The following is a 23,190-nucleotide window of genomic DNA, read 5'->3' as shown; positions in this document are numbered from 1 at the left end:
ATATTTCAATACCAATACCACCACCGTTACACCTTCTCACCACCATCATTTTGAATTTTCCCATCACCCCTCAGGCCTGCCCCACAGGAAGATGCTAGATAATTTACTTTGTATTGCTTGTTATGAATAGCATGAGATGTCACATGACCTCAAAAGCCTAAAATTTTAAATAATTAGGGTACAGCGCCATCCCTGCAGCAAGCTTTTCAGTTCCAAGATTCATTTGTGAGTCTCCGGATCATGGCCATTAATCTGCTTAAGTGGCACTCAGGGGCAGTTCATGGGTGTGACAGACAGGACCCCATAACAGTGAAAACTGAGAATGAGTAACTAAAAAAAAATTACTCAAAAATCTAGAAAAATTAGTTAAAAAAATCTAGAGAGCTTGAGATAACTAAAGTGCAGGATAACTAAAACAGCAGCATGGTAAAGGACCAGAATATACAGCTCATAAAGTGCAGGTCAGAAAGAATGACAAAAGGGGAGAATAAGTAACTTTCCCATGTCCACATAGCCATGTGTATTTAGCAAAATAGAAAGGTTTCAACAAAATTTTAAAATTATAATGAAAAATCTGAGAGATCAGAACAAAATAGCCTTCCTAAATTCAGAACTTGGGGTCCAGTGAAACTTCCATAAGGATCAGCTATGCAGTTCACTTCAGGTCTTCTCCTCAGTTTCCCCCTCAACATCATTGCTGGCATTTCCAAATTTGGCCTTTGGTAAGGGAGATCTGGAAACACTCTAGAGGGTGAGTGTTTGTTGACATATGGAGGCAATAAAGGAGCAGGTGCCAGGTACAGCTCAGATCCCATGCCACCTGCAGAGACACACAAACACAGGCTCCCACAGGCTCCATCTGGTGTGTCCTACCACCAGAGTCAATCTGCAAACTAAGGCAAGAGAAACAGAGCACACCTTTTCCATTATCTTGGATAAGGGGGATCAGGTGAAGTTATCCAAAGTCAACAAAGGAGGAGAAAATAACAGTATTCCTGATTTGCTTCATCAACCACAAATCACTGAGAGAAGCCTTCAAAGAGTGTTTTCATATTGCCCTGAGGCAACCTTGAGATATAAGACATATTTCCTGCATCTGATACATCCACGAGGACACAATAATCTCTCTTTCATACTGAAAAATTATATCTTAGATAAATGAACTCCAAGCAGGGAAGTCACTAAGAAGGAAGAAACCAACACCACCTCCTAATCCCATCAGTTTGCATACCTAGGACCCTTACAGAGGGCTCATGAACCTTCTTCAGTCTTTCAGTATTCAAACCAAGATGAATGAACATGGAGTTGAGAAACACGAAAGCTAGGCTGAAATACTAGCTCTGCCACTTGCTAATTTTCCTTTGCTTTCAAAACTACTCTCTTTGCCTAGATTCCTCACACTAAATAAAATTCTCTCTGATAACCACACAAGCCTATCCTAGGGGATAAGATGCCTGCACCTACGAGCACACATCTTTAAAATATTTTATGTTATGAACTATGATTTACAACATTGTTAGGGTTTCATGCATAGAACTTTCCAACACTACACCCTGTACTAGAGTATCTGGTTTCCCTCCATCACTGTTCCAGTGCCTCCATTCTCATTCTACCCCACTTCACCCCACTATGGTAAGCTTCCAACTGAAGACCGGTTCTCATTTTTGTTGCCTTTGGACATTTGTTATTTATTTACTGTTTCTTTATATCCCTGATAAGAGAGAGAACATTCTGACTAATTACACTGTGCATGATCCTCTCTAGACCTTTTAAACAGTCCAAAAGAATAAGAAAATGTTAGGAGTTACTCATTTCACAATGGGGGACAAGTCAGAGCTCCTGAACCAAGCCAGTCAACCACAGACTTGTACTAAATGCTAGTTGTAGGCTGCTCCCACTGAGGGAGCCACATCACCCTCCACCTAATCCTCCACCCACTCATTCACATGATGATCTAAAGTTAAAAAAATCTAGAGAGCTTGAGATAACTAAAGTGCAGGATAACTAAAACAGCAGCATGGTAAAGGACCAGAATATACAGCTCATAAAATGCAGGTCAGAAAGGAATGACAAAAGGGAAAGGGACCATCTGACAGGCTAATTTCAGCCAAAGCTTACAAATACATTTTAAAAAAACTCATCTCAGGCATACTCCAAACATATTTTTTCCATTTGAGAAATACACATATAATCTGTCCTTCCTCACTCTATCTGAATATCAAAATTTCGACTTTGTCCAAAATTCTTCAGCCAAGAATTTGGCAGTTTCCAAGGACTGAGCTGAAAACTTCTGATTACAGAAAAGACTGAAGAAAAATGACTTAAACACTCCTCTCTGTCTCTACCATAATGACATAGTGAATCTTAGACACTTTAAAGAAATATCTGTCTCAGGGCCAAGGGAAGAATTGGTACAAGATTAGTTTGGACCACAATACCCAAAAGGAGAGGGACAGAGAGCGAGACCAAGAAACAGAGAGACATAGAGGCAGAGAAGAGACAGAGTGAGAGAGAGAGTGTTTGTGTGTGTGTGTGTGTGTGAGAGAGAGAGAGAGAGAGAGAGAGAGAAGCATGTGCCATAGAGGCAGGGCAAAGGATGGGAGATGAGGGGTGATAAGAAGGAACCTGGGGACAATGGTGCTGGGAAACACACTGGTAGAGGAATGGGTGCCGGAATACTGTATGACTGAAACCTAATCATGAACAACTTTGTAAGGGTCAATCTCACAGTGATTCAATAAAAAAGTTTAAAAAAAAAGGTTAGTTTGGAGTATCTTATTATGGCAAAAAGTTAAAAACCGTTACTTTTTTTAATGACATGGGCATAACATAGTGATGCATGGCCATCTCTAGGGCGATTAGAGAGCAAAATAATTCAGTATAACTGTCACTTATAAACCAATATAAAATAGAGATAATGAGCCCATACCAGTAACAGAGAGGCAGAGAGGAATACTGAAGTTTGACTAGCAAACATGAAAGGAATAAGAGTTAGAAAGCCCTGAATTTGCACTACCATAGTAAGTCTCAATATAGTCATAAGCAGTAATGAATGCTAAATAGCAATTGCATCGATTCTGATAAGAAACAGGATATTTAAAAGATCTTATACTATTTCCTTTATCATAGATTTTAACTTGATGCAAGCAAAGGAAAAACTTACCAAATACTTGAGAAACTGAGCAACACTTATTGAAATAATTAGTTATCCCTACCAAGAGACATTAACTCTCTCCAGATATGATATCCAAAAAAGGAATATAGAATATTCATACAAACATGCAAATTTTCAATTGAGACTGTAAAACTAGAAGTGAATGGGGGAAAAAAAACAATCAAAATCAGGGCTTTTTTTTAAAAAAAAAAATTGAATGTAGCACTGTAGCACTATCCTCCCGTTGTTCATTGCTTTGCTTGAGCAGGCACCAGTAACATCTCCATTGTGAGACTTGTTGTAAATTATTTTTGGCATATTGAATACGCCATGGGGAGCTTTCCAGGCTCTGCTGTGTGGGCGGGATATTCTCGGTAGCTTGCCTGGCTCTCTGAGAGGGACAAAGCAATCAAACCCTGGCAGGCCACGTGCAAGGCAAACACCCTACCCACTGTGTGCATAGCTCCAACTAGGTGTGACCCCCCCAAAAGAAAAAACCTGGACAAAGGTCAGGACTGACATGTGATACTATATCAAGTATAAACTCAAAATCATAAACTGCAGCAAAAAAAAAAAGAAAAAAGAAAACTTTTGTTCTTGCAATGACCAAGTCTACAGTTTCTTTTCTTTTTTTTTAATTTATTTTCTGAATCAGCATGAGAGCAGTTACAAAGCTTTTGGGTTTAAGTCTCAGTCATACAATGATAAAACACCCATCCCTTCACCAGTGCACATTTTACACCACCAAAAACCCCACTATACCCCCGCATCCCACACCCTCCCCCTACCTGTGTGGCAGATGGTTTCCACGTTACTCTCTCTACTTTGATCACATTCAATATGTCGACACCAGACCCACCATTATTATTTGGGAATTAGCCCAACACTCACATCTGCCAAAAAGGCAACATTAGACAATTTGTTTTCTATTGCTGATAATGAATAGCATATGATGTTGTGTGGCCACAGGAGCAGCCACACGATTTTGGAATTCTGAAATCTTTTCTTTTTCTTTTTCTTTTTCTTTTTTTAGTGAAACACCATGAGGTACAATTGTAGACTTACAAACTTTCATGCTGGGTTTCAGTTATACAATGATTGAGTACCCATCCCTCCATCAGTGCCCATTCTCCACCACCAATGAACCCAGTAGCCCTCCCACCCCTCCCATCCCATTGCCACCCGGCGCCCCACCTCTGTGGCAGGGCACTCCCTTTTGCTTTCTCTTTCCTTTAGGGTGCTGTGGTTTGTGATAGAGGTAGTGCGTGGCCATCATGTTCAGTCTATAGTCTACTTTCAGCACGCACAAGATTATACAGTTGATCTCAGCACTCAAGATTCTGAGGATGGCATCTATATCACCAGGGGTTCACATTCAGTGATGTAGATTAGTGTCAGGGAACAGACTTCCATACAAGGTAGGTGTTTTAGTACTAACCCACATCTCAGGCCCAAAAGATGTCTCTCAATTTTAAGGCACCTCAAAAGGCATATGCTCTATAAATGAAGATTTCAGAGGGTAGGGGGTTTGCCATGTACATGGCCAACATGGGTTTAACCTTGTACCACAAATGGTCTCTGAATACTACAGGAGTGATCCCTGAGTGCAGAGCTAAAAGAAAGTTCTGAGCATAGCCAGGTGTAGACAAAAAACAAAGCAAAACAAAAGAATATGTGCTCTCAGGTCCTACCTACAGGACCTGTAAAATGGAGGATTAACAGACAAGACTTTTAACATATGACACATCATTCTTTACCTACCATGATTGCCTCTGGTCTTTGAAAACCAGGAACATTTTTTTACCAGGGAATAAAAACTGATCCAGGTTATAATAAGAAAAAGACAATGATTATTCAATCCCAATTAATAACTTTACATTTTCAGTTGTCATCTTTCTTATCTTATAGGGTAACTTGAAAAAAACGAATCTGTGGACTTCTACCCAGGCATTCCATAGGTAGAAGATGAATCTTAAAATATGTGATATTACATTCACCTATACCAAATGTCCTGTTACTATAGAAACATTTTTAACCTAGCTATTTCTTAAGAAAACTGCACCTTTTGAGAAAGGTACTAAAATTACTCTCCAGTCCTTGGCAGATCCTGACCAAGAACTGGAAGCTTTCCTCCCCCTTGGGCACTGCAGATGGTTTATTTGAATGTTACAATTCTCCTACTTGATGACTATTTGGAAGAATATGGGAAGCAGCAGATGGGTGGACAAACTTTTTTCTTTTAATGTGTCACTCTAATGAGTAATCAGGCTAATAAATAATCCCTAAACAATATACTTTTACAACTCAAAATGAACATTCATTAAAAGATCACAAAGAAAAGATGTTTATTAATGCAGAAAATTCCAAAATGACAAATAATGAAATGATTTCTAGTTTTCTAAATATTTACATTTGGGAATAACCAAAGGAAGTCTTACTCCATGATTATGGAGACAGACATTAGTGAATTTAAGAAAATTAGACAAAGTAGGCACCTACACTGCAGAAAGGCAAAGTGTAAAAAATATAAAAATCCTTAATATCTTTATAGATATTTAGTGTTTTACTTTTTAAAAGCTTAACTTTCTAGGTTTAGTAAAAAATAAGGTAGAAAACTGAGCAATTACTGCCATAATTATGTTTAGGAAATCATCCTAAGCTTGCCCAAAATAAACAGAAAATTAAAACTATTTTTTTCTGGAGTTATCCATACAAGTGGCATCAACTCACAACATTAGTCATACATAATGAAGTCATATGAATACTACAGGAGTCATAAATATATGTATATATATATACATAATTTAGGTATTTCCCTCATCATCAATCAGATGCTGGAAGACTTAATCACAAAGTATTTTAAATACCTCACTAGAATTAACAATTTAGAAAGAAACAGTAACTAAAATACAGAGAAAGCGCATGGAATGGGAAAGAATATTTACCTAATACCCATCTGATAAGGGCTGATAAGGAATTAATATACAGGATATACAAAACACTAGTAGAATTGTACAAGAAAAGAACCTCCAACCCCATCAAAAAAATGGGGAGAAGAAATGAACAAAAGCTTTCTCAAAAAAGAAATACAAATGGCCAAAAGACACATGAAAAACTGTTCCACATTGCTAATCATCAGGGAGATGCAAATCAAAACAACAATGAGATATCACCTCATACCATTCAAAAGAACAAAAGCAACCAGTGTTGGCATGGATGTGGGGGAAAAGGGATGCTCTTTCATTGTTGGTGGGAATGACGACTGGTCCAACCTTTTTGGAAAACAACCTTTTTGAAGGGTATTCCTTCAAAAACTAGAAATTGATCTTCCATATGACCTGCAAAACCGCATCTGGGAATAAATCCAAAGGATGCAAAAAAGCACAGTAGAAATGACATCTGCACCTGTATATTCATTTCAGCACTGTTCACAACAGCCAGAATCTGGAAGCAACCAGAGTGCCCGAGAATGGACAACTGGTTAAAGAAATGATGGGACATCTATACAATGAAATACTATGCAGCTGTTAGGAGAGATGAAGTCATGAAATTTGCTTATAAGTGGATGGACATGGAGAGTATCATGCTAAATGAAATGAATCAGAAAAAGAGGGACACACACAGAATGAGTGCACTCAATTGAGGAATATAAAATAATATGAGACAAACACTCAAGGACAGTAGACACAAGGGCCAGGAAGATTGCCCCATAGTTGGAAGCCTGTCTCATGAGCTGGGGAGAAGGCAGCTGGAATAGAGAAGGGATAATTAAGATGATGATGGTTGGAGAAACTGTTCCAGATAGGAAATGTGTGCTGAAAGTAGAAAAAGGACCAAACGTATAAACCTCTCAGTATCTGTATTGCAAACCATAATGCCCAAAAGTAGAGAGAGTATTGGGAATGATTGCACTCATTTGCGAGATAGTAAAAAAGACACAGTATAAGACTAATACCCCATGACAATAGAAAAAATTTCCCATCACCATTGTCCCTAGTTTCCCTCCCCACCACCACCCAGCCTGCCCCTATGGCAGGCACTTTCTCTTTCTCTCTCTCTCCCTCTCACTCTTGTGTGCTCTCTCTTTCCCTCTCAACTCTCTTGTTTACTTGCTCTCTCTCCTTCTGGGCATTATGGTTTGCAATACAGGCAGTAAAAGATTATCATGTATATCCCTTTACCTATTTTCAGCACTCCATTCTTGTCCAGAGTGATCGTTTGCAACTATCATTTGTCACAGTGACCCATTCTCTATCCTAACTACCCTCCTTATGTACCACTTGGGGCAAGCTTCCAACCATGGGCCAGTTCTCCTGGCCCTTGTTTCTACTGTCCTTGGGTATTAGTCTTATACTATGGTATTGTTCTTAATATCTCACAAATGAGTGCAATCATACTGTCTATTCCTCTCCTTCTGGATCATTTCATTCAACATGATACTCTCCATGTCCATCCATTTACAAGTGAATTTTATGACTTCATTTTTCCTGGTGGTTGTGTAGTATTCCATTATATAGATGTACCATAGCTTCTTTATCCAGTCATCTTTTCTCAAGTATTTGGGTGGTTTCCAAATTCGGTTGTTGTGAATAGTGCTGCAATGAAAAAAGAATTGCAGATGGCTTTTTGCAGTATATTTTTGGAAGCGCTGGGGACAAATACTACTTATTCCCAGAAGTAGTACTGCTGGGTCGTAATGAAACTCAGTTTCAGGTTTTTTGAGGAATATCCATATTGTTTTCCAAAACAACTGAACCAGTCAGCATTCCAACCAACAATGAGAGTCCCTTCCTCCCTACTTCCATACAAACAGTCAGTTGTTCTTGTTCTTTTCGATATTTGCCTGTCTTTCTGGTGGAGATTATCATCTCATTGTTGTTTTGATTGTATCTCCCTGAAGATTAGTGATATAGATCATTTTTTATGTGTCTTTTGGTCATTCGTATTTCTTCTTTGAGGAAATTTCTGTTCATTTCTTCTCTTCATTTTTTGATGAGGTTGGAGACTTTTTTTCTTGTACAATACTACCAATGTCTTGCATATCCTGAATATTAACCCCTTATCTGATCAGTATGTGAATAAATAATTTTTCCCATTCCGTACACTGTTTTTGCATCTTTGAGCTTGGTGCAGAAGCTTCTTAGATTAATGTAGTTCCATTTGTTTATCTTTGCTTCTACTTGGTTGGTCAGTGGTGTTTTATCTTCAAAAATGCCTTTAGCTTCATGGAAGGTTCTGTCCACGAATAATTTTTTTAATTTTAAACATCAGTTGTTCAAACTACTTAATTTGGGTTATTTTTCCATAGAAAATGTCATTGTACTTCTAAGACTAGGATCCTCGCAAATTAAAAAATTATACTTAGTGTCTCGCCATCTGTCCCAACATCTCTGAAAACACCCAGACACCACATTCAAGAAGCAGAAATGATGGGGTAGGTGGAAATAAAACAAAGTTCATTCAGGTAAACTATATGCAGGAGTATTAACTGGTATTTTTTCAGCATATATAAAAAGTTATGTACTAATTAAACAATTCCCTTTAGAAATATTTCCTTGAAGAGTCAAGCAGCGATGTGAACAACTTATTTATACATGAATTGGTGTTTACACTAATGAGAATATAAAAAGTTTAAATTCTTAACAAATGTATTATTGAAATTATGATTCACTATTATTCTCAAATGCTTATTTAGCTATTTGATAATCTGATTGGCGGGGTTGGGCTGGGGAAACACACCCAGTGATGTCTGGGTCAATCCCAGTGATGCTTAGTGACCACACAGAACCAGGAACATAACCATTGAGCTACCTTTCCAGAACAAATCTGATTTTGTGTTTGTTTTGGGGCCATACCAGGCAGTACTCAGGGGTTACTCCTGGCTCTGTGCTCAGGGATCACTACTGATGGGGTTTAAGCGACCATACTGGGTTCTAGGGATCAAACACTAGGGATCAAACACAGGCTGGCCACAGGTAATCAAGTGCCCTACTCACTATATTGCTGATCCAATCCCCACAAACAGATCTTTGAAAAAAGATTCAACACAAATATTTGTGTGAAATCACAGAAATTACAACAGAGAGTAAAAAGGAGGATGTTTATAAGCTAATATAGCCTAGTATACTAGCCCTCTTTGTTGCGATTACAGATGATTCTCTTGTTTGTGTCAGAGTTCAGTTCTCTGCTCTGTCATTTACTAGGTATGAGGTCATGGACTAATCACAGTGTCATAGTTTCCTCATTTGTGAACAACAGCATCAGATACTTGACATTAAACTCGTTAATGTATACAAAGTACACAGAATAGCCTGTGGCACAGAGAAAATGTACAGAAATAGTGTAATTACCCTTAGTTCCTACTAAATCCTCTTCAATGGTCTTATGCCATGTTAGAAAAACTGTAAGTCAATAGATATTGAATAAATTAATAAAATATTAATGCTAAATAAATATTATCAACAGATCCAAATTTCTTCTAATTTAAGCAAAATTTTAAAAAATTCAACTAAGTATACTATCTTTTTTTTTTCAGAAGACTTTGGGACTCTAAATTTCCCATTACAGAAGCTTTCCAGACTTTAGCAAAATGATTAAGTGCCACTGACTGTTCTGTAAAATCAAACTGAGGTCTGGGCAGCAACTCACAATCAAATGCATTAACAGTCATGCAAATAAGTCAACAGAGTGCCCACATGGGTGAAATTATACCGTTAAATTATGAATGAACTTTTCAGAGCTTTCTAAATTGCATTAACCATGAAAAAGGAGTCCTGAGTATATATTGTCAACTGCTAGCATCATGAAGCAGCAGCAGTTCAGAATGGTGCACAGCCAATTTCTACCTGTTCAGACATTTGGACAAAAAGCTAACTGCTGTTTTACTAACTGCCTAACATGATCGTTGCCTGTTTACAGGCTGACTGTAAACTCAAAGATGACTGCACAATGGAATCACCTGAACAGGTTTTAAAATACTGCAATCTGGGTTCCTCACTCAGGGATTATTTTTATGTATTACCCATGGTTGGAGTCTGGCTCTCTACCACATTATCAGGAATACCTGAAAAACATCAGTAGTTTTTTTTTTTATTTTTTTTTATTTTTTTACAGTTGTAGATTTACAATTTTTTTTGTGCTTGGGCTTCAATTATACAATGATCAGATACCCATCCCTCCACCAGTGCCCGTTTTTCACCACCATGGATAATATCCCTCCCACCCCCATCTCCCCATCCCCCCCGGCCTCTGTGGCAGGGCAATCCCCTGTGTTCTCTCTCTCCTTTTGGGTGTTGTGGTCTGCAAAAGAGGCATTGAGTGGCAAACATGTTCAGTCCATAGTCTACTTTCGACATGCATCTCCCCTCCTGGGAGGATCCTCCAAACATCCTTTATTTGGTGCTCCCTTCTCTATCTGAACTGCCCTTTCCTCTAGGATACCCGGCTGGCCTCTAAGTTATGGAGTAATCCTCCTGGTGCTGATCTCAGCTATTCTTGGGTATTAATCTCATACTTTGTTACTTTATATCCCCCAGATGAATGCAATCTTTCTATGTCTATCCCTCTCTTTCTGACTCATTTCGCTTAGCATGATACTTTCCATATTGTACCACTTGTATGTAAATTTCATGACTTCATCTTTTCTAACAGCTTCATAGTACTCCATTGTGTAGATGTACCAAAGTTTCTTTAACCAGTCATCTGTTCTTGGGCATTCAGGTTTCTTCCAGTTTCTGGCTATTGTAAAGAGTGCTGCAATGAACAAACAAGTGCAGAAAACATCAGTAGTTTTAAATACACTTCAGGACACTCAAATAAGAAGAAAAGTTTGAAAGCCTCTGTACTGGAGTTATCAATGGGTATATGTTACACTGCACTGGATACTTCTTTGCTGTGCATTCTTCTGTGCATTGAAAAGTGTTCAGAAGAACCCTGGGTCTCTACTAAATGCCAACAGCACCTTTCTAGTAATGACAGCCATAAATCAAAAGGCTCACCAAAAAGTGTCGCATGGTTGAGAGGTGAAAGGAAGAGAAGGGAGCAATAACATCTCTACCTGAGAACCAATGCTCTAGAGGAAAAATATACCTCTTTCCTCTCGATATATTCCATAACAGAAACCCAAGCCACAATTTTTTTTGGAATGCTGCTTTCTTTGTGGAAATCTGACCACTGTCAGTTATACTGTTACAGACACTCCAACTGTAACCAAATTGAAATTTTCACTTTTGTTTCTGAGTTCAAGTTTTCACAGCTAGAGATTTTAGTTCACACTGGTCCCATGCAAAATAATTGACCCTATGGACCAACATGTGCCCTTACAGCAGATAGCCCCAAAGTTCAGCTGTCCAATAAAGCTTTCTCACGCTGAGCATTGCAGCAAGACAGGTGAACAATGTATAGGTGACAAGTAACATGACCTCACAGGCAAGCAATCTGTCAGCTAAAAATGAAATGTTTATATAATTTTTATTATTTATAAATGACAGGAGTGACAGCAGATTGGCCTGCAATCCTCAAACTGTTTTTCACAGAAATTTTCTTGATAGATATTAACAAGTACCTTATGATCCTAGGACAATTCTGAAAAATTATATTTGGCTTGTTTTTGTTAGAACCACATAAGAACTTTTGCATGCAAATTATTATTATGGATTATATGAATATCCCAGATGAAACAGATAAAATTCTGTTTCCCAAGCTTATATTACAACTGTCACTGTCACTGTTCTCCCTTGTTCATTGATTTGCTCCAGCGGGCCCAGTAACGTCTCCATTGGAGACTTTGTTGTTACTGTGTTTGGCATATCAAATATATCACGGGTAGCTTGCCAGGCTCTGCCGTGCGGGCGAGATACTCTTGGTAGCTTGCCGGGCTCTCCGAGAGGAGCGGAGATCCTGCCGACTACAGGAAGGCAATCTTTTATGGCTGGAGCGATAGCACAGCGGTAGGGTGTTTGCCTTGCACACAGCCAACATGGCTGACCCGAGTTCGATTCCTCCGCCCCTCTCGGAGAGCCCGGCAAGCTACCGAGAGTATATTACAATTATACACCATTTTTCTTCTGATCTAAAAATCCTACTTCTCTGAAGGGAGTTCCCAGAAACAGGAGTCTAGAACATGAAATAAGAGACCTAGACTCCGGGGCAATCCTAAAACCATCTTTCATCTATGAGCTTCTACTCCTTTTCTGAACAAATCTACCTATATGTATAGCACAAAAGTTGCAACATTGTCCAAAAGAGCATTATCGAAAATATCTTAAATGTACACCAACAGCATACTTAAGTCAAAGGATAACGCAACATATGACCACCCAATTTAGAAAAGAAACTTTTGAAAACAAAAGTGGGAGTGGGAGCAGAGGGACAGTGAAGGAATCAAGAAAAATAAATAGATAAAAAGATAAAGAATTTCTTATGGGACTGATATAAAATAACCAACAATAGTAAAACATATGCAGAGAAAATCACCACAAACTATCATATTCTGTATGCCAATATTTGTGTAAGAAAGGGAGAAAATATATAAGAAAATATACAAATATGTCAACATATGTATGAAGTATCTTTGAAAGAAATGCACGATAATAACAATACTCTCTGGGAAGAAAACCAGAGGGAGAAATCGAAAGAATAAAACATCACTGTCTAACCTATTGTATGATGTATGCCGTATTATATATTCACAAAGAAAATTAAAACTGTAAGTAAGTACACAGACTACTTTACAAGTCTCTTCAGAAAATAAAAAATGCTGGGGCCACAGAGATAGTGAAGGGGTTAGGGTTCTGGCCTTACACATGGCCAAACCCATTTCTTGAGCACTGCCAGAAGTAATTCCTGAGCAAAGAGACAGGAGAAAGACCTGAGCACCACAGGGTGTGCCCCTCCAAAAAAAATGTCAAATGCAATCTACTAAAACTGCAAGTTTTATTAGTAAAGAGGCAAAACAACGAATGAAATACATGAACTTTGCAATTCTGGAGACTAATATTTTATTTTTTGGAAATGAAAAAGAAGCTACTTTTTTTTTGCTTTTTGGGTCACACTCAGAGGCAAATCACACCTGGCAGTGCTCAGGGGACCATATGGGATGCTGGGAATTGAACCCGGGGTGGCCACGTGCAAGGCAAACTCCCTACCCACGGTGCTATTGCTCCAGCCCCGAAAGAAGCTACTTATTTTTTTGTTTTTGCTTTTTGGGTCACACCTGGTGGTGCACAGGGGTTACTCCTGGCTCTGCACTCAGGAGTTACTCCTGGCGGTGCTCAGGGGACCATATGGGATGCTGGGAATCGAACCCGGGTCGGCCGCGTGTAAGGCAAACACCCTACCCACTGTGCTATCTCTCCAGCCCCCAAGAAGCTACTTTTAAAAGCAGCAATACTTCATTCTTCTTCATGATTTTATATTCATAATATAGCTATTTACTTCACTGCAATATTTGTAGCCTCCTTTACCTCCCAAGGCCTCACCTTCTCCAACATTTTACAAAAATAAAAATAAAAGGCAATATTTTCTTTTAGTAATTTAGTGCATATGGATTTTGTTAGGGCATATTTCTAGTTAAGTCCATTTTTAAAACTATCATCATAACCAATTAGGTACAGTGAAGTAGCCCCCCTTCACCCCTATCTCTGTCATGGAAAAAAATGCAGCTGTGCCTTCTTGAAAAAAGTACATGGACTACGTATTCACTATATATATCACATCTCTCTGCTGATATTGCATAGAAAATAATAGTAAAATTCAAGCTTCCTAGTTTACCATTTTTTCCAGGAAATTAATAATACATGTTTAAATAAAAACTGACAAATAAGTTTTTTGAAAATGTTAAGGATGGTGATAGAAACAGTATAGGAGTGAGGCACATCTCTTGCACATACCCAAACCTGCTTCAGTCCCCAGCACCACATGGTTCCCCATCACCAAGCATAGCTTTGAGGGAGTCCAGGCACTCTCAGATTGGTGCATATAATTTCCAATAAGCAGCACCACAGGCTTGGGTCCTTGCATTGAACTACCTGCCAGGTGGCAAAGACTCAACAGGAGGGGCCCTGGGCCTCTCCAATATGAGGCCTCTCCAACCTGGGGTTTACAACAAAGGAAGATCCCTTCTGGAGCCAGAGAGATAAAACAGTAGGTAGGGCACTTGCCTACCCGCTTGCGGACCCAGACCCTGGTTCAATTCCTGGCATCCCTTATGGTCCCCATGCATAGTCAGGAGTAATTTCTGAGAGCAGAGTGAGGAGAAACCCCTGAGGATCACTGTGGGAAGGAAGGGGGAAGAAAGAAAGAGAGGGAGGGAAGTAGGAAGGGAATGTGGGAGGGAGGGAAGGAGGGAGGAGCGAAGGGAGGGTAAAGTAAGGAAAGGAAGGAAGGAAGAAAGAACCATTTTGGGAAAAAGCCCAAAAACATTAAGGCTGATATGAGTAAAATGATGAGACAGTAAATTTCCAACACAACAAAGCCCTCTTTAGAGATACCTGGAGAAAACGGAAGAAAACTTGCCTCAGAATCTTAAGTTCTATAAGCACCAGTTGGGTTTGCCACTGAGCAAAAATTTAACTTATCTATTCACAAAAATACAATGTGGTGAATAGATACAGTGAATAAACACAGTGAATAAATACAGTGAAGAAAGAAAACTAGTACATAAATATTTTTAACTACTAAGCTAAAATATCAATGGATTATTAGAGTTTAAAGCTTTATGGCTAGGTGAGGTGTTTAGTCTCCAAGGCTGAGGATATACCCCAACTGGTAGTCTGGACCCAACCCCCACCACATATAACCTTGGTATCCCCAAATCAACCACCAGGATGGACTAGTTGGCTCCAGAATCTCTGGGCCTCAGTACCTCACTGCCAGGGCCAAAAACTGAGCCTTCACGCCTGAATAGCCAGACTGAGTATCACCAGAAATAGCACCTGGGCCTCCTACAAACTACTTCAGTGGACACATGTGCACATGCGTGCGCGCGCGCACACACATACACACACACACACACACACACACACACAAAGTGTTTACAATGGGAAGTAAAAGTCAATATTAGAGTATGCTCTGCATGTTTGTGTGTGTGTGCACCCTACCCACTTTGCTATCTCTCAAAGCCCCTAAGTGGTCAATTTTATGATTTGTTTCATAATCACTAAAGAGCTGCCCAAGACACTTCCTATAAAATAGATTCTGAGCATATACATAATCTCATCATATGAGGATATTTAACTCACAACATCTGATTCACCAAATTGTGTGGCACTCAACAAAGGATTGCTATAATGGCTGAGCACCTATAAGCAATCAACACACAGCTGAAGTGTTGCCCACAGTACCTGTGAGGGTGACAAGTACGAAGGAGTTCAGAGCAGAGAGGACAGGGCTACTTGTCAGATGGGCCTGATGGAGTACCCACCCTACCAGGAGTGACCCTGGCAGCTCAGCATCTTTGGGAGCCCCTGAGGTCCGGACAGTCTGCACTACAATCCTGTTCCTGGAAATTCTGCTCTGTAGAACCACTAGGTGTGGGTGTGGGGAAATCTGAATCTGTTAGAGACCTTATATATTTTACCCTTTATCTGTTAGTTTTCCAATTAGTCGCATCTGTCTGTGACAACAGCAGCAGGTAAAGAGTCCGCAAGGGCAAACTCTACTTGGCAGCAAACAGCATTAGTTTGACAATGGCAACCACAAAGCTCACTTTCAAGGTACAGAAAGGAAACTTAACCTTTCTATGCCTATTTATTTACATAGTGGTGGTGGTGGTAATAATAACAACAGTATTACACAATTCACAAGAATATGCATTGTGTTTAGATAACTCCTGACATGCAGGCAGCTCTCTAGAAATGCTGATTGCCTGTACTCCTCCCCACCCCACCTCCAGTTTAAACTATTACCAAAAAAAAAAGCTATCCATATTGATAATGGAAGTGATCTGTAATATACAATATTAATTATTAGTAATTAATCCATCTGCTATGTCAAGATTTTAAACTTTAAGCAAGCATTTACTAAACCATTTTGCTTTGCCCTGAGCAATATAAACTCTTGTTTCAATTATAGAAGCCAGCAAGATCTCATTTATGGCAAGAAACAATTCATTGAAATACCGTGCTGAAGTGTTTGTAAATTACATCTTTTTCATTGGTTCTATAAATTTAAAATAAAATTTAATTGAAAATATAATCACCCTACGCCAAAACAAGGATCTTCAAAGATTTTGAAAAACAATTAGTGGGCTAGCTCAATTTCACCCTGAAATTTAGCCAAGTGAATTTTCTTGATATAAAGGTTGAGTCCTTGTTTCCTTCAAGGAAGGGATCTGGCTAGCCTACTCATATAAATTCCTAAGTCTGGAAGGGGGCAAGAATCTCTCTCTTCTTTTCCTTCTGGGAAGTCATCTATATTCAGCATTCCACAAAATAATGCAAATGAACACAATAACAGGCAGAAAGAATAAGATGTTTGCGATTTGCTGAGAATGAAGAACACTCTAGTACACCTAGAATAGAAGTCATGTTAAAGAAATTTATATTCCAAAGAAATCTGTCAATGTAGTATGTCCCCAAAAGTTGAAAAGATAGATAACTGGCATTTTGCCCAGACCCTTCTCGTACAGAGCCAAAGACTTGAGTCTACCCACCAGTGAGGGAGACAAGAGTATAAAGAAAATACAGAACCCTTTAGAAAGTGACCACACAAGATCTCCAGTATTGTCAGCAGTCATTTGATTTACCAGGCTGCCAGCCAAATAAAGCTGTGGTAATGTAGAGGCATTAAGATGAGCTTAGACAAGGAGGATAGAAGGAAAGAAACAAGTTTTTCACACTGACAAAACCAAAATGAGAATTTCCAAATAACTCTCTAACATCTTCAGAGCAGCAAAACAGTGATACTATTATGCAGATATAAAACCTTTTTGCTGCCACTGTTACACAGATTATTAAATGCTCATTTCAAACTCCAAAAACCAGGTATAAGATTTTCCCCTAATCAGTTAGGCATCCCACATGACAAATTTGTTCAAAGGTTTTTATGTATCTAGAAGAAAAGAAATGTGTCCTTTGCCAATTAAAAACTTCAGAGCTTAGCAGACTGTCTCCTCTGGGGAACTTAAATTTACCCAAAATTTAGGACCGCAGGGAACAGACTGCTTCAGGGAAGGACAATTGTGTGAATTTCTTGCCAAAAATATAACCACTGTTATTTATTTAGACACAATATTTTGTCATTTTGATTTTCACCAACATCAGCTGGGTATTTTGTAAAAAAAAAAAAGGTATAGTTTTGAGCTGAACATGGATAACATACCATCAATTTTGAAGAAAAAAAATGAAATCAAGGATTCAAAACTTCTTGATAAAGTGGTAAATACTAATATTTTATTTCTTCAATTGAGTGTATGTAGCAATAATGCTGGTATTTTACCTCAACAAGTGCTAGAGTTTGTGTCATAAGGAAAAAATGGGTACACCCAGAAACTATTTTTGTTGACTCTCTCTGTATAATGAAAACTGTGTCAAAAAGACTTCAGCAAGTCTTTTTAAAAAGTCTATTTCTGCTCAAAATAACTTAAGACATGTAAAAAGACAGCAATAAATAGTAAACAAAATATTGCTGCATGCTGTGAGATGGATGAAGAATTAAAACCACTACATAAGAAAGCTCAAACACATAGGACCATCTATTATATTTTTCTTTTCCTACATGAGTATAGAGACAAGACACATTAGCAATTAGCAGGGCTTCCAGGAAGGAGTGTAGGAACTGAGAAGAAATGGTCAGGGATTCTTTTCCTGTTCATAAGGATGATGACTGGGCATTCACACCTTTGTGTGACATGTGCCTCCCTTAAATCTTGTTACACATTTGGCACATTACCCATCTGATGTGAAGAAAGAAAAAAAGAGAAAGAAAGAAATGGCCAGTGTGTGTTAATGGATAAAAGTAAAATTCTCCTGTGAAAAGTAAAACTCATTTGTGGATGTTGCAGAAGTTTGTGAACATTCTAAAAACCACTCTAGACATACTTTAAGTAAGAAAATTATAGTCTCTCTATCAATTGTATTTTATTAAACCTTTTTTTTAAAAAAAGTAAAATGAGATGGAAACTCTCACACAGTTACAAATAAAGAAAAATGGCAATGATCATGTCATACTTTTTCTCAACTAGAGTATCTCTGGCCCTCTGCATTCTAGAACCAAGTTTCCCAAACATAATGCATATTAAAATACATATGAGCACTGGTAAAGAGCAGATGCTAGGGCCAGAGTAATAGTAGAAGGTATAGGACAATCCCCAGCATCTCATATCGTCCCCCTAGCACCTTCAGGAGTGATTTCTGAATGCAAAACTAGGAATAAGCCCTGAGTATCACTGCGTATGTCCCATTCCCCTCACTCTCGCTCCAAAAAATAAAGAGATGCTGAACTTTGCATGAAATTTTTACTGGAATGAAGCCTGAAATTCTGCATTTCTGTTCCAAGTATGGTAAGGTTAAGAGAGTTATAGTCTTCCCATATCCAGATGAATAACACAAATGAAGTCCTAATATTGTTTGTCTTTTGGGCAACACTGACAGTGCTCAGGGGTTACACCTGGCTCTGCACTCAGGAATTACTCCTGTGGTGCTCAGGGAACCTTATGGGATTCCAGGAAACTATTCACATTCGCCATGTTCAAAGCTAGTGCCCTACCCACTGTACCATCTCTCCAACCCCTGAAGTCATAACATTCTAAAGTCTAGTTCCTTGGATGTGAGCTTTGACTCCATATAGGGCTGGGTAACTTTGTTAAAATTTGCTTAAATTTAAATTTAAAATTATCAGTAATTTTTTTATTTATACCTATATTATATATTATCTAGAAGTTATATATTCATATACACTTTTATGTAAGTCATTAAATTTTCCCAAATGAGAAAAAATTTCTTAGATGAATGGAAAAAGTTTAAGAAGTCCTGTTCTAAAAACTCCTGGCTGTCACTCCCACAATCTGCCTATGGGTGCCAAAGGCCCTGGTCCAGAGACTCCCAATTGAATCCCAATATTGATTAGCACCCTACAGAGATGTCTCTGGACCCCAACCATTTACAATCTTAGAATTCAAGAAGTGCGCGGTTGCTTTTGCTGCCATGCGACCTCTCATGATATTCAAAGTGAGCAATAGGAAATAAATTATCTATCATCTGCCTCTGGTAGGCAGGCTTGAATGATGGTGGGAAAATCCGAGCAAACTATGACCAAAAGTAGAGAGAAAGTATGCAGGAAATTGTCTGTCACAGAGGCAAGGTGAGGACTGGAATGGGGGATGGGCATAGGCGGGGGCGGGGGGCTACTAGAGACATTGGTGGTGGAAATATGCACTGGTAGAGGGATGGGTGTTCGATCATTGTATGGTTGAAGCTCAAACATGAAAGCTTTGCAACTATCTCACGGTGATTCAATTTTTTTTTTTAAAAAAGGATCTTCAAAAGCAATCAAGCATTACTTTAAAGTGGGGACAGAAGGAACAGAGCAATAGGACAGTGAGAAAGGTGCTTACCATGGCTGACCTGGGTTCGATCTCAATACCCATTTGGTCCCCTGAGTTCCATCAAGAATAATATCTATAATATCTGAGTACTGAGTCAGGAGTAAGCCACAAGCACCAATGGCGTGTCCCAGAAAGAAAAGTGGGGGCAGAGTACACTAGTGAAATATACCAAGTTGTCATGATTTCCTGTTGGATCTGAAAGACAAAGGAAGTCTGATTCCAGGGGCTAGTAGTTCCTATTACATCCTCCAGAAAACACTGAAAATGAAAATCCAAATGAATCCAAAATGAAATGACTCCTTCTGTCAAAACAAAGGGAGATGACCAGTAGCCATTTTCTAATGAAGAACAAAAGCTTTAGCCAAAGTCTTAAGACTATACCGACTTGCTATGAGAATGACCACTTGATATTATGAATTTAGTAAGTCCTGGATTATCATCAAATTCATATGCTTTAGCTAGAATGTCCTACATTCAGTTCTCACACATCTCAGCACACCGCTGCAAATTTACTAAAAATTTCAAGTCTCGATTATTCTATAGCTGGAAGGAACTGAAACCAGAAAAGTCCTAAAAAGGCTTTGCCTTCTATCAAATGCAATGTCCTGAGATAAAAGAAAATGAATTTTACTAAAGAATATTAATATTTTGGCTTTCTGAACAATTTCAATTAAATGACCTGTTGTTCATTAATTTGCTTAAGTAAGAGCACGAGGCAGAGTCCCTGAACTTCGATTGTTAACAGAGGTCAGAACTCCAGATTCTTTCTCTCACTTGAATGAAGCGTGAGACTCCAAGCATAGTTCTTTCGATTTGAAAAAAAAAAAAAAAAAGAGCTATGCTTGGAGTATAGCTCTTTCGATTTCAATCAAAATAAAAACTATAAATAGAAAGCAAACTATGTATCTATTATATGCTCTTGTTTGCCCTATGAAAATTATTGCCTGGAGTTGCTTTTTTAATTATAAAAATAAAAACACTCACAAAATATATAATGTCTGATGTAATTCTCTTAAAAGTTTCAAAACTAAGTTTTAGAGACTTGTGAATGCTACTCCTCCAATTCTCATATAATCTTAAAATGATACTAGAGTTTTCTACTTGAGCATTTCCTTAAGGCAAAATAATTATAAACATTTGGAAAAGACTTAAATAGCATATCTTACATTTTTTAATTTTATGTTTAATAAGATCTACACATGAATACCATAAAAAAGAAGTTATTTCAAATTCTCAATGAAACACAATATCACAATACTTGCGTATGATCTTAAGAGAAAGAGGAAATGTTAACTGCCAATATAAAAGAAAATATTCACTTAAGATAAGTAAAAACCTTATGTCAAATTCTAGCACTAATAACATTTTCTTCAGGCAGTGATTTTTGAGATATATTAACTTTATTGTAAGAAGTTTATAACCTAAAAAAAGAAATGTATTCATTTTTAAAAGCATTCGTAGGGCTGGGAGTTATCTCAAAGGTCTAGAGTGCATGCTTTTCCTGAAAGAGATCCCCAACAACACATGGTCCCACAAATTCTACTGGATGTGACCAAAACAAAAAATCCTTGTATCATTGTGAGGAGGAACTATTCTGTATGCTTTACAACTCTATCTGTAAGGCAGCAAACAAGTTTATACAGAAAAAACAATATAAGTTCTATATTAAAAATATTTTCAAAATTTACTGAATTTCTAGAATAGTTGTTCAAATTCCATGTGAAATTTGTGATTCAAGAAAAAAATTAATGAGAGGAAATAAAACAAGACATCTTTCAAATACATAAACATTTCAAATGAATCAAGCAATTAGACCAAATATTACAGTCAAACGTCAATCTTCATATGCCTCTCTTCCTAAGTCAAAAGCATCTTGACAACAGAAACAAATCTTTAACTTACATCTTCAATTCCTCTAATGCCCTAAAGGGTGCCTGTCATTCAAAACATATTAGAAAATACAATCAGAGCTTTCTGCTCATAAGCACTTTCAGAAAGTTCTACTGCTACTTTTAATAAATCAAGATATATGTTAAAAGAATGGTAAATTAAAACTATTAAAAGATAGTACAGAGAATAAGGCACTTGACTTGCCATGATAATGCGGGTTCAATCCCATAATATCATAAATGATTCCCCAAGTACCTGCAGAAGTGATCCTTAAGCACAGAGCTAAGAGAAAGTCCTTCACACCAGTTATGACCCCAAAATCTCTCTTTTCTTAGATATATAAAAAGAATGGAAACTGTCATTATCATTCACTTTATTCTAGCACCATCTCTGCATTTTGGTCTTGAGTCCTTGCATTACCCGGAGGAGGAGTATGCCCATGGTTGCAAAATTGGAATCTTGTGTAAAAGCCTCAGATGAAATTCAGACTCACAGAGTTTAAACTGCATATACAGACAGATTCCATAACATACCTATTGACTTTTTTTTTCCAATCTAGCTGTACCAAGTGCTTGACTCTAGCTTGACAACTAAACACTTGAGTGGTCCACTTGTATCTGAATATCAGAATGTGATTTTGTTAGAGCTGCCAGTAAGGGACCCCTTCTGAATTAAAAAACATTTGCAAAATGCTAAAGAAATCCTATTATTAAAAATGGCTCATGGTATACTGCTGAGACTTTTGGGCAAAATTGCTAGCAGAAGTTTTCTGAAACATTTCTGTGGCATACAGTCTCTTTAGACTTAACCAAGAAAATTATTTCAAGTAGAATTTTCTTTATTTATATTTATACACAAGATAAATTCTCTAAAAAAAACCTGAAGCATAAAAAGAGAGATCATAATGTGACTGTTTATGCTCATATCTTCACTGGTTAAAAAAATAGACACATAAATGTGATTCATTCCCACATCATCAAATTTACGAATATCTGCTCAATAATTTAGAGTTATGTCTACATGTATGTTTCTAAGAATTTTTTACATAAAGAACTGAATATAAGAGAATCTTTTTAACACAATAATTTAACATTTTTTATTTATTAAAGAAAACAATTAGAAAGTACTCAGTGAACTCCTTTGTTCTGTTTGCTGGTCAAACCTATGCCTAAGTCCCTGGTCCACATCCTACATTCATGGGTGTGGGAAAAAGTGTAGATGATTACAACGTGCAACCAGTATTGAGATGCCCATATATAACTGACATATTATGTTTTCCTTAAGATATTAGCAGAAAATATAGTCACATTAATATAGGTGCCTTATATTCCTAATACTATAAAGCTTCCGATACTAAGACAGGATTTTTCTACACCAAATTTTGTTATATAGAAAACCCCCTTTTATAAGCATTCATAGTTGTGTGACCTGCTTATGGAACCTCTGAAGCTAACTCTTCTTAAGTTTACTACAGTAGCTTAAAGGCCCCGAGCTGGAATGTCACAGTAAAAGCCAGTGTCATTTTGAAGACCTCTTTAGATTAATCAAGGTCAGGCAGGATATCTGTATTTTTAAGTAGTGAGCAATGTTTACTTGGTTAAAT

At 37.8% G+C, this 23,190-nt stretch overlaps 1 protein-coding gene and 1 non-coding gene across 2 annotated transcripts in view; one reads left to right on the top strand and one right to left on the bottom strand.

Annotated features, from left to right (window-relative positions):
- SH3GL2 (SH3 domain containing GRB2 like 2, endophilin A1) overlaps window positions 1-23,190 on the bottom strand; it is a 205,090-nt gene that overhangs the window by 146,698 nt on the left and 35,202 nt on the right. The window lies entirely within an intron of this gene.
- On the top strand, window positions 17,950-18,053 carry LOC130026747 (small nucleolar RNA U13). The gene has a single exon (XR_008792931.1). It is a non-coding gene; the product is annotated as a small nucleolar RNA U13 (small nucleolar RNA).

The sequence above is a fragment of the Sorex fumeus genome, unplaced genomic scaffold (genome assembly GCF_029834395.1).
Source record: "Sorex fumeus unplaced genomic scaffold, SorFum_2.1 ptg000034l, whole genome shotgun sequence".
Taxonomy (NCBI): domain Eukaryota; kingdom Metazoa; phylum Chordata; class Mammalia; order Eulipotyphla; family Soricidae; genus Sorex; species Sorex fumeus.
Note: the sequence above shows the minus strand (reverse complement) of the source record. Positions and strands in the feature narration are given on the sequence as shown.